Raw genomic sequence first — 13,877 nt, 5'->3', positions numbered from 1 at the left:
CAAGTTAGGGACCGTTCCCTTCCATAGTTCATATGGAGTCTTGTCAACACTTTAGACGGACTTGGTTAAGTATTAGAGCGGCCGACAAAGAGCATAACCCCATAATGAATCGTAAAAACCGTGTGACTCATCATGGATCGAACCATATCAAGTAGTGTTCGATTTCTCCGTTCGGACACACCATTCACCGAGGTGTTCCAGTGGAGTTAACTCGTAGGGCGATCCCACGCCTTTTAAGGTGTTGATCAAACTCGTGAGAAAGATACTCGCCACCACGATCCGAACGTAGTGTTTTTATCTTTCTACCAAGTAGGTTCTGTACCCTATTTTGGTATTCTTTGAATTTCTCAAAGGATTCACTTTTGTGCTTCATTAAGTAGACATAGCCATATCTACTTAAATCATCCGTGAAAGTGATGAAATACCTATAGCCTTCTCGTGCGGTGATTGACATAGGACCACATACATCCGTGTGTATGAGCCCTAATAGGTCGCAGCGCATTCCAACACCCTTGAAGGAAATACGAGTCATCTTACCGATGAGACATGATTCACACGTGCCAAATGATTGAAAATCAAAGGCCGAGATAGCTCCATTTTTGATGAGCCGTTTTACGCGCTTCTCATTAATGTGTCCCATACGGCGCGTTGCCATAGATACGTTTGATCTTTGTCACCAACCTTTAACTTTTTATTCATTACGTGTAATATTTCCGTGGTCTGATCTAAAACATAAATTCCGTTCATGGAGACCGCCTTGCCATAAATCATATCGTGTAAAGAGAAAATGCAAGCATTATTTTCTATTACAAATGAAAACCAAGTTTGTCAAGTGCGGCCGAAATAATGTTTTTTGAAAGACTAGGAACATAATAGCAATCATATAATGATAACTCAAATCCGCTAGGAAGCTGGATCACATATGTCCCCTTTGAGATGGCAGCCACTCTTGCTCCATTCCCGACACGCAGTCCACCTCACCCTTTACGAGGGGTTCGATGTTTCGAGCCCCGCACATGATTACACAGATGAGAACCACAACCAGGATCTAGTACCCAAGTTCCGTAACTTGCATGGTTAATCTCAATCATATGAATAAAAGTAGAAGAAGAAGAAGACATACCAACAGGTTTAACACGACCTGCCTTTAAGTCCTCATGATAAACAGGACATGTGCGTCTCCAATGCCCAGTCTTGTGGCAATGATGGCATTCCATGTTTTCATTCTTGCTCTTTGTCATGCCGATGAGTTGCTCGACTCACCAGACCACTCTTACCTCGAACCTCGACTTTTTGAACTTCGCCTTACCTCTTTTTAGGTTTGCCGAGCTTTGCCCTTACCTTTCCCTTTGTTTGACACAACGAGAACATCCTGTTTGAGCTCCCACTCGAACTTCATGTCCTTCTCGGTCTGTACGAGAAGGGAGTGCCGTTCATGGGGAGTTTTCTTCAAATCATTCATATAGTAATTCGCTCTAAATTGCGAATAACCATCGTGGAGTGAGTGAAGAATACGGTCGATAACAATGTTCTCGCTGATGTTACTGATTAAAGGTCTCCGGTTTCTCGACATTCTCAATCATGCTGAGAATGTGTGGGCTAACCGGTTGGCCCTTCTGGAGTCTCGCATCAAAGAAGCGAGTGGTATGCTCATAGGTCACGATTCTCGGTGCTTTCGAGAATTCCTTAGTGAGCGTGGTGAAAATCTTGTTTGCACCTTGGGCTATGAAGCGTTTCTGCAAATTGGGTTCCATTGCAAAAATAAGTACGTTCTTTACCGCACCCGCTTCTAAAGCGAAATCGTTATACTTGTCGATCTCGTTTATTCCGGCCGTGGGGCACGGGTTTAACGGCATGGGCTCAAGCGGATATTTGAGCTTTCCGTCGGCAGCGGCGGCATTCCGTAATGCGCCTCCCAAACCGCGAAGTTGGATCCGTCATTCTTCAGTCGAGTAGACTGATTCATCTGACTCATGAAGATCCTAAGCCAGGACTCACGGTCCAATGTGGCACTTGGCATTGGGTCGTTACTTGAACCAGCCATTTGTATTTATATTTGATTTTACGAATTAACTGGTTAATCCGCATTAGCCCATGATATTTAATCCGTATTAAATATTATATCTCAACATCACATTTAACTAATTATTAGTCAAATAATTCAGACTAACTGGTTAGTCAAATTTGGCATCTACATGACTGTATTTTCATACCGTCACATCACTCAAGACATATCCTATAGGTGTGACTTTTAGGGACCAGTTGATCACCGCCATCTGTATGACAATAACGTCAAACTTATCTAGCAAGCCAACCGTTATTGATAAACGTGGATCAACTGATTATAATACAAAGTATACCCTTTGATCCTTTTAGAGGTTTATAAGTCCTTGCACTAACTGTTAAGGACACCAACCCCAACAAGCTCCCACTTGTCCGTACAAGTGTATGTGCAATGACGTTATCCGCACTAACTGGAGGACACAAGCTCCAACACTACCTGCAAATCCACGTCACGACATGTCCCATTAAGTTCGCTATATACCACTATTTCCAAACGACCTTTCATTACATATGTTCTTACTCAACACTATTTCTAACCATCTCCCTCCATAATTTATTATACATCTCAGGTTGCTACTATCCACATCCTTTCTTTCAATCTTTTCATTCTCACGTTCCTTAAACTTACATCATGCCTTGCCCACATTCACTTACATTTTCATTACTCAACATACAATCATGTCACTCATCTCGTCTCACACAACATGCTCTATGCCTCAATTAAGTCTTACTAATCCCAACACATATAAATCATGTCCTCCCCACCGAACTCATACTCATCATAGGTGCCACTCTTTACACCACAAAATTAGGTAACTTACGCGTCAAGACCAACATACATGTAAAACAATGCATAAAGAAGCAAAATAACGCCTTTGAATTAAACATAATATGCAACGAAGTCAAAAGATAAACATATGACCCAAAATAGGGGTCACTAGATCGAAATATAGAGCCACTCGATCGAGTAAGTGACTTACTCGATCGAGTAGGTGAAGATCAGAAGCACGTAAAACAAATCACCAGGGCTACTCGATCGAGTAGCTAAGGTACTCGATCGAGTGCCCCCTTACTCGATCGAGTATTCTAGTTACTCGATCGAGTACCCCAATTCTCAGCACTGTCCAGTTTTCGTAAAACAGTCATAACTCACTCATTTCTTGGTCGTTTTGGACATGTGACCTATCGTTAGAATCGTAAAAGAACAAGCTATCACCTCCAATTGGAATCACATTAAAATCATTTACGAATCTCAAGTTATAACAGTTTAAAGACAACTTTGCTGTAATCAGACGACATAATTATTTGATTTTTACTTCCAAACAACAACCAAGTTAAACGAAAACAACCCAAAACTCATAAAACCAGTATTCATAATCATATGTTACTATTTTCAAAAGCCAAACAACAACATTCATCATGCACTTAGCTTATCTAACTTGCCAATTATGACTTACCTACATGTTTTTATTCTATCACTTTTCGTAAACAAAATCACAAATACATGACATCAAGTCCCCTATTCAAATGTTACTACCACGATGATTCATCTTTTCCACTAATTCATCCATCATACCACATATTTATCCACCATATACGTTCAACATATTCACCCAGCACATGTTCAATTCATACTCCTAACCTTCTGTACTTTTACTCAACACGACAAACAAAACATGTATACTTACACATCGCTATATATATATATATATAGACAAAACACTTTTCCTTGCGTAATTATAACATGTCAAATTACATGTATCAATAATTATACTTTCATGCTTTACAATCAACCAACATACAATTCACGTTATTATCATCTTTCATCCATCAATTCATACAACATACTACTACATAAATACACACAGCACACAATAAGCACATAACGATCCCGACACATATCCCATGGTGACCGGTTCAAAATTGTAGGGTGAGTTCGCGACTTTAGGACGTCTCCCAAGTCTTTGCATTAGCTCCTACAACCTTTACCCCGGGTTCATTTTAATTGACTCCCTAGATTCATTAGATTCATTGGTTACAGGTTTCAGGATCGTCGCTCTGATACCATTTGTAACACCCCCATACTCCAAGTGCCTTACCAGGACCACTCAGGTATAAGGATGCTACCATCTCGGTTACCCGAGGCATGATAATCATATGACAATGAAGAAACATTACTTTATTAAATAAGTTTAAGTGATTACATTACAAAACCAATCGTAAGCAAAATACAACTCGTTTCTCAAACTATAAACCAACCGAAAGGAACTGTTCTAATAAACACAAAATGAAGACTAAAGACTCTGATATGTGATGACTCCATCCCCAGCGAGATCCCACGCGTATCCAAGATATACCTGTCAAGCAACTGCTCACCACCCCGAATGGATCACCACGTTTTTAAAACATTTAAACGGGTCGATTAATCACACAACTTATATATATATATCAATAATAAGACAAACAGACAATTGAACCACACACACACACACACACACACCAACCAATCCCCATCATCTCAATATCGATCGTCCACCGGACCCGCCACGCCAATGGGGGACCGCAGCTGTTCCCACCTAAGCCCCGCTCATCATACCGAGCGATAACCCTGTCCCATTAATGTGCACATCCCCTTCCGTGGCGGGTTCCACGAAGGGCGAAACTAGGGCGTGAAGTCACTCCCGCAAGTGACCCCACTCAGCCGAGAACGCATCTCGAGAGCCATAGTCAACCAATCACAATCACAATCACAATCACAATCATCATATCAAACAACTAACTACAACACATCACCAATATCCCATTATGGGACTAATACGAGTAGGAAATCCTACCTGGAAAGCACAACAAGCAAGACGGTATCTACAAACAGTATCAAAAAGGCTCTTCTACAAAACCTCCTCCTATCATACAAACATACAAACACTACCGAATCACAATCTACACAAAAACCCCCAAATCCCTAAATTAGGGTTTAACCAAATCAAAGGAAATACAATAAAAAGGGTACATAGATCTTACCCTCGACGCAAGGAACTCAACGGTACGAACAACGACAAGAACTGACCGTCTGAACTCCGGGAATTGCTAAGAATGCGATTAAGAAGATGGACTTGTTGCTTTCTCTCTTAAACAGGGTTTTAGGTTTTGTAAAAGTGATTTAAAACAATGACGGCTATGTTTAAATACCTTAATCGCATAATTAACAAAACCCGAGAAAACTCCCCGTAAAACCGGACACTCGATCGAGTACCCAAGGTACTCGATCGAGTACCCCCTTACTCGATCGAGTACCCAAGGCTACTTGATCGAGTACCCCCTTACTCTATCGAGTACCTAAGGCTACTTGATATAGTACCCCCTTACTCTATCGAGTACCTAAGGCTACTTGATAGAGTACCCCCTTACTCTATCGAGTACCTAAGGCTACTTGATAGAGTACCCTACAGGTCAGAAACTTTTCTAAAACGCAACTTACCCTTACTCGACAGAGTAAGGCCTACTCGATAGAGTACCCCAAGACTTATAAATACGGAGTATTACAGTGTGTATTTGCACTCGTACTACAAGAACTTCTTACTAAGGTAGTAGATGGCTCTTTCTTCTTTTCCTACAGTTTGAGCTAGCATGGCGCCCATGGCCGCTTCAGTTACCGTGAGATATAAACCAAGAGGTTGATCTCGTTGAGGTGGCATGAGCACTGGTGGTTTGGCTAGTATTTCCTTGATTCGTTCGAAAGCCTTCTGACAGTCATCATCCCACATGGTGTGATCTGTTTTCTTTAACTTCTTGAAGATAGGTTCGCAGATCATGGTGAGTTTTGATATGAATCGACTTATATATTGCACCTTGCCTAGGAATCCTCTAACTTCTTTCTCCGTTTAAGGTTGTGGCATTTCGATTAGAGCTTTGATCTTGGAAGGGTCTATTTCTATACCTCATTGGCTAACGACGTATCCCAGAAGTTTGCCAGATGTCACTCTGAATGCGCATTTCTGAGGGTTGAGCCTCATGTTGTATTTTCGTAGCCTTGAGAAGAATTTGCGAAGGTTCGCAATGTGCCCCTCTCTATCCTTGGACTTGACAATCATGTCATCTACGTATACCTCAACTTCTTTATGCATCATGTCATGTAAGAGGGTAGTTGCAGTGCGTTGGTATGTAGCTCCGTCGTTGATTAACCCAAAGGGCATAACCGTGTAGCAATAGGTTCCTCATTGAGTGACAACGGCGGTCTTATGCATGTCTTCTAAGGCCATCTTGATCTGTTTATATCCTGCGTATCCATCCATGAAGGATAGTAACGCGTGATCCGCCGTATTATCCACTAATATGTCGATATGTGGTAGAGGAAAGTCATCCTTAGGACTCGCTTTGTTGAAGTCTCTAAAGTCAACACAAACACGGATTCTCCCATCCTTTTTTGGTACGGGTACTATGTTAGCTACCCAGTCTGAGTACTCGAAAAATTTGATGAAACCGGCCTTGAATTGTTTATCGACTTCTTCTTTGATCTTGAGAGCCCATTCTGTCCTCATCTGACGAAGCTTCTGTTTCACAGGTTTGAAACCTGGTTTGATTGGGATTCTATGCTCTGTGATGTCCCTGTCGATCCCTGGCATATCTTTATAGGACCAAGCAAAAACGTCTTTGAACTCATGCAGGAGGTCTATGAAATTGGTGAGCTTGAAGAGTCTTCCTTGATTGTTTGTCCACTTGATCGATTTTCTCCATCCTTTCTGCTGATTGGTGTTGGTTTCTGTGATCAACGCGGTAGGGTTGAAGTGATCGTCTTGAAGTATCATGGTAATGATCTCATCCTGCGCGGCTCTAGCAAATCGATCTTCTCCAAATAGTAGACTCACGGCTTGTTCATCTAGGCAAGGTGTTTGACGAGTCTTGACGGTAGGAACCGTTTCTGGAGGAATGAAGTAGCAGTCGTGAAAGATCTCGATTCCGGCTAGCTTCCTTTCGAGATAGTGCCAAGGCTCAGGAAATCCGTGAAAGAGTTCTTGACTTCCTTCCCTAACTAAGTATCCATTTAGGGTAGGGAGGTAGGGTCGCATTTGGATTCCCACGTTCTTACGGTTTTGAACTTGAGCGAGCATCTCGAGAAGTTCCTCTTTAGTGGGTTTTTATCCTAGTCCAAGGGGTATTCTTTGTGAGTTACCCTCTTTGTAGGATGCAAAGGTGTTTCTTCGGATAGGATTCAAAGTCATTCCCGAGAAGTATCCCTGGGTTTTGAGTATGTGATTGACCACTAAGTTAGAGTAGGGATTGAAGTATAAGGGTGCCAACTCGCTTTCTATGACGCATATGCTATGGAAGCCCCCAAGTTCATGTACTGGATCCGCAAGGACTTGATTACTTAACTTCTTTTCGATTATTACCTTGATGGGCGACGAAGTGATCGTCACCACCTTATCATTTAATGGGATTTTGATTTTCTGGTCGAGGGTGGATGTTACTGCTTTGGAAGCGTGAATCCAGGGTCTTCCCAGAAGTATGTTAAAGGATGCCTCAATGCCCACTATTTGGAAGTTAACCTTTCGCTCAATTGGCCATGTGGCTATGGTTAGGTTAACAAGTCTTACTACCTTTCGTCGGGTAACATCATATGTGCGAACACCTTGGTTGGTAGGGGTCCAATCCGACTCTTTCATGCCCAATTTGTATGCCGTTTTCAGGGGTATTACATTGACTGCGAAGCCATTATCTACCAAAGTCATTGGCACATTCTTCTTTAGCCAAATGACAGTGATATAAAGAGCCAAGTTATGACCAGCACCAAAGGGTGGCAAATCTTCATCCGAGAAAGTAATAGAATTACTTAGCTTTGGTGATTCTTGAAAGACCAAGTTGACCACGTCGTCGGGTGTGGAGTTATGTGCCATATTTAGTTTGGCCAAGGCTTGCAGTAAAGCTTGGCGATGTGGGAATGAGCTCGCCACTAGTTGGCAGACTGAAAGACCAGCCTTTGTCTTCTGTAATTGCTTTAGCAAATGGTCGGTAGAGCCATCTTCATTATCATTTGGTGTGACCACATTGGTTGGGCCATCCGCTATGGGACCATTTTGAGAGGTGTTTTGGTATGGGCGTCCCGAACAAGTAAGGTGATCTACATCTTGATCTTCACAATTTTGGACTATTTCCTCACTGACTAAGTAGTGCTCGGTGAGGTACTCATCTTCATCATCATCGGCCCATATTCCATTGATGGCAGCAAGTTCCCTCATTCTTATGATTTCGGCCTCCAATTGGATAATTTGGTCGACTAGTTCATCAACCATGGCTACTACTTCTTGCGTTGTAGTGTTTTGAGAGAAGACCAGTGGTGTGCGTTTTTTAGATGTGGTGTTGGGATCACGTAGCGTTGCCACTGCACTCTCTAGTTCCATGACTTGCCTATTCACACTCTTTGCCCATGCAATGAAATCGGTGATGGTTGGGGAAATGGTAGAGTAGTTCCCTTCATTCTCTATTGTATGAATTTCATCTTCGACTGGAGAAATGAGGTGTGAACAATCTATGGTAGATTCTTCACTTGGAATCACTAGAATTCCAAGAGGATTTTGAGTGTTGTTAGGCTTACCTCCAGGCGGTATTGGTAAGCGACAGTCTTCAATCATATCTTGAAGTATATTTTTCAGTTTGTAGCATTTTTCTGTATCATGTCCCTTGCCTCTATGGTATTCGCAGTACGAATTCTCATCCCAGAACTTGGATTGCTTTTCCGGTTCGGGTGTAGGGCCTATGGGTTAAAGTTTACCCAGTTTCATCAACCTTTTTAGATCGTTGGAATACGTGTCCCTAAGATTTGTGAATTTCCTTGGTGGGGTACTCTTCTTAGATGGCTCGAGAAGGTTAACCTCATCAGTTTTGCTAGTAGAGCCGTAAGAACGACTTGTTGAGCCTTGATATCCACGACCTACCGTTTTGGACAAGAGCCCTTTACGGATGTCATCTTCGATCCTTGTTCCTAGTACGGTTAAGTCTTTGAAGGTCTTAATGTTTTGGTACCTCAAATGATTTGCATAGATGGGCTTTAGGTTGTCCACGAATTTCTCCACGAGGGTAGCTTCGTCTGGACGTCCAACAAGTTGAGTACTAGTCTTCCTCCACCTACTTAAAAAGTCGGTGAATCCTTCTTTGTCATTTTGGGTAAGAACCTCTAAAGTGCGCATGTTGACTTGGATTTCAGCATTATCCGCGTATTGTTTGGCAAACTCAATTGCGGCATCATCCTAGGTAGCAATCTTCTTATGCTCTAGAGAATAGAACCATTGTTTTGGGATGGTGTCAAGAGATAAAGGAAAGATCCTTAAGAACATCTCGGGTTTAATGCCTTTGATAGACATGTAATCCTTGGAAGCACAGATATGGTTCAAAGAGTTTTCATGCCCCTTGAATTTAGGGATATCTGTCATGTTGAAGTTGGTTGGCAACTTGGAACTCACGGCTTCATATTTGCGATTATTTTCCCTATAAATGTCATCCCCTTTGAGATACATCAATTGTTCCTCCAAGTATTGGAGTCGTTTCTCAGCTGTAGTCATACCTACGGGAGGGTTCTCGTCCCCGAAGTTATTCACAAATTCATCAGACACTTCACTTTCTCGAGGAGGCATCCTCGTTTCCACGGCATATATTCGGCCTTCGATTGTGTCAACGCGATCGTACACTTGGTCTTGAGTGACTTGAAGACAAGCTAGCACGGCTAGGATTTTGATCATTACCATTCTGGAGTTGGTTGAAATTCACGTCGCTTGTTTCAGGCATCTTGGAAACTGGATAAGAGATCGACGACGAATCAAAACACGATCGACCATTCTAGCACACTTACTTGAAAAGAAATGTTTTGACTCGTGAGTGGGAGTGTGCCACTTGTGTCGAGTGAGTTTTGAGGAAATGACGAAGTTTGAAAATGTTGGTCCTAGTCAACTTTAGTGCAGTTGAAGGACTGGACTCGAAGTGAGGTTTTGAAATGGGTTTTGAGGCCTGAATTTTGACTCGACAATTGGACAGAGTTTCGAGTGGTTTTGTGCTTATTATTAGGCCTAAGTTTCGAAATTTTTACATTTTTAAAAGGGATTTTGATTTTACAAAAAATCGTCTTGGTTTTGTTTAGAAATGGTGATCACATATGGTACAAACATTATACAAACATTATAACGGGATGCTGAGTGCATTTAGAAGGTTTTTGGTTTAAAGGGTGGGTTGCCATACCGAACAATCAAACTCGAGGTCTCTGGAGAGGCTCGTACCAAACAAGAGTAAGGCCGATTCCTAGTCCATTTCCTCAAGTAGTGAAAGTCCTTGATACAAACAAGAGTAAGTACCATGGTATGGATGACGTCAATCGCTATCCATCCTTAGGCCCAAATAAGAATTAGGACCGTTTAGACGGGACGATTGGTCGAATGGGTTGGGTTGGGCCTAGGAAGGCCGAATGAAACGATCTAGGAAGACCGAGTTCTGAAAACCGACAATTGTCTTGTACAAACTATTCCCTAACCTTGTTCAAGTTTCACCCTTTTGGCTACACGTAAGTGTATTATCCCCAGCGGAGTCGCCAAACTGTGGACGCGGGCCCACGGGGGCGCTTGGGAACAAGCGTTTGCATTTGTGGAGTCGCCACCAATTTATTGTGGAAAATTGGAAACCGTTCGAATACCTCGTGTCATGTCAAGACACAAAGTAATGACATGAACACTAAACACTCGTTACCCTTAGCATTCTATATCTAGAATGACTCTTGTGGATGCCAATGAACACGGATGTTCACAGAGATCTGGAGTAAGGGGTGAGGGTACGTATTAGAAAGCTCTTTTGATCGAACACCTAATCCCGGCCGCCTCGATAGCGGCCTCTACTAATGATTAGGGAAATGGTCTATACTCGATATATTGTCAATTTATATGCATGCAATGCAACATCCATTGTTTTGATCCTAACATGTGAAGAATTAGACTAAGTCGGTGAACACGTAATTTAATCATACAATTGGGTCGAAATTGGAATTAAGATTGATTACATGTGAAAATATACAAGCAATACGATAAAAGGAACACAATAATAAATACAATAATGAAAATTACAATAATTACATTGGATTAATTGATTTATGTCGAAAATACATCTAAAACGGATAATTTGAGAAAGAATAAATAAATAAATTAACGAACATGAATTAGGGCGATAATACGATTAATAGTTAATTAATACGTAATTAATAAACTAGGTCAAAGCAACACGGGAGTTCAGGGACAGAAATCAACCAGGAACAGGCGCAGCAGAGCTGCGTCCCTTGAAAGAGGCGCAGCACTTGCTGCGTCCGTTCCTTGGCTCAGTTCTGGCTGTGAAGCCTGAATTGCAAATCGTTAATATTCGTTGGTGATTTTAATGCTTGATTATGAATAATTGACTCGGATGAAAGTGATTAACAGATTATTTACATGTGATTGAGGTCATAAAAGCAATAAACATGGATGAAACCTAAATAGAACAAATATTTACAACATTATAAGGTTAATTAATTACAAATTAACAAACTAATCAAATTAATTAGGTTAAACAAGTTATTAATGACGAATTAATGATGGTGACGATGAATAACAGATGAAAATATGTCAACGACGAATTCCAGAGACTCAATATAGACGAATCGAACCTCTAAACCTGAATTGACTTTAATGACGAAAACCCGCAAATATTGATTACAAGGGATTTAAGTCGGGATTTAATGAATTAATCAACAATGAATCATTTACATGTTAGAATTATCATGTTCAAATTATTGTGTCGATGAAACAGTGAACAAACAAAGAAAACGAAAACGAACGGACAACAAAAGACGAAGGAAGAAGAAAGGAAGCAAGAACTGCGGCAGCCTCACGAAGAGGCGTAGCAGGTGCTGCGTCCCTTCGAAGAGGCGCAACAGTTGTTGCGTCCTTTCTCGACGGTTATCTCCTGATAATCCGTAAAAAGGGTTTAAAACATGGTTTTATAAATCGGCTTTAAGAGTATTTTCGACATAAACCTTACAAGATGATTACAAAAATAAAGAACAATAAATAAAAGAAGGATTATACACCCTCAGACTTACATGTTTGACGAAACGAGATGAACTAAGTTAACGTTTAGTGATGCTCGACTCGAATGTAGATGAAAGTGCCCTCGTAGGAGGAAATTAAACAGATTGATTAAAGTTGATTATGGTGGAGTTGGTCAAATTGGTCGGTCATGCAAAACGAGGCTGGTACTCAGAAGGATCCGAGCTTACGTGGTAAAAAGTTCAAGCACGTAGACGCCAAAAAGTAAGAACGTGGTCTAGAATGCAAAGGGAGAAGAGAAGGGCGGACACTCACGTGAGAAATATGTGAGACCGAAGGTCTCTATTTATACTAATCACACGGAGGAAGTAGGGTTTTTTCGGAGAAACTTTGGAAGTGAATCTCGAAAAGATATGAAAAGATACGAAAAAATACGCAGAAAAGGACTTGGGAAGAGGCGCAGGCGGCACTGCGTCTCTTGGAAGAGGCGCAGTACTTGCTGCGTCCTTTCCCAAGTGGTTTCCTCCTGCGGAAGAAAGATTTCCGTGTTTTGGTTATGGAATAACGGATTAATCTTGTTTTCCTTAATATTTTGTGTGAATATTAAGGGAAATTCTTTGCCAAAGATTAAAAGATTGCAAAAATATGGAATAGAAACATCCGGAACATTCCAGAACATCCTGACTCGGTTTTAGAAAATGAAGACGGTTTTTTGACCCGGACTCCAAATGTACTCTAATTACTGCCAAAACGGCCGTATCGGTACGTAGATGAAAATTAAGAGGTAGACACAAGTGTTTGAGCGATCACTTGACGATAAACTTACGAACTGTCACAAATCATTCCGCGTACCAAACATGCGGCCCAATCATCACCGGGTGGTTTGCGGGAGGTGCAAAAATGAGGTATCTACAGTTAGTTATATAAAGGCTTTGGTATTTCACGTCTAAAGAGGATACGAAGCATGTGTTATGAGATATATACTTGGATCAACAAAATTCGTATCGTGATGGAAAAAGACTAGCATTTGAAAGTAACAATTAATCTTTTTCCAACTCCATATTATATTATCTAAACTTATGAAAAATATTTTATAACTAAGAATTATTAATGAGCATTGGGCGATCGTCGGTTCTGGGGCTCCTCTTGCTGCTACCGAAGGAGTCCAACGGGTTGTCGTATCTTGGGAAAGGAACGCACTATTTGGTAACCAGTGTAGTGGAGGCGTTATCTCTCTTAGGAAAGCGCCTAGCGTGATACGACTCAAGCTACATCTTTCTTCTCTACTCTATTTTATATTAATGTTATTTTATTTATTATTATATTTATGTTGTAATATTATTATAACACACTTGGTTGATGATGCCAAGTTTAATTGTTATTTGATTGTTTGCTCCTAATTAAAATTGCTTAGTATTTAAAGCAATCAAAGGACGTCCATGAAGGCTCAAATGATCAAGATTGAAGTAAAGACAAAGATATCTCCTAGCCTAAGTCGAATGTTGTATGAGTAAGTGTAGCATTCTCATTTTGTCAAAGTGGCTGCAAAACCATGCAACAGTGCGATGCACTGTGGTTTCTGATAATACCGTATGTAGGAATTTTATATGAAATGTTGAAGTGTTGAAATCTTTACAAACTTCACATTTTCAAAGGTTTAATATTTGAAACATAAAAGTTTGAAAATAAATCTGAAAAATGAAATCACACATCTTTCAAGTTTAATCCTCTAGATTTGTACATTTACTTTTTACCAAAATA

Source organism: Silene latifolia, chromosome 7 (genome assembly GCF_048544455.1).
Source record: "Silene latifolia isolate original U9 population chromosome 7, ASM4854445v1, whole genome shotgun sequence".
NCBI classification, from domain to species: domain Eukaryota; kingdom Viridiplantae; phylum Streptophyta; class Magnoliopsida; order Caryophyllales; family Caryophyllaceae; genus Silene; species Silene latifolia.
Note: the sequence above shows the minus strand (reverse complement) of the source record.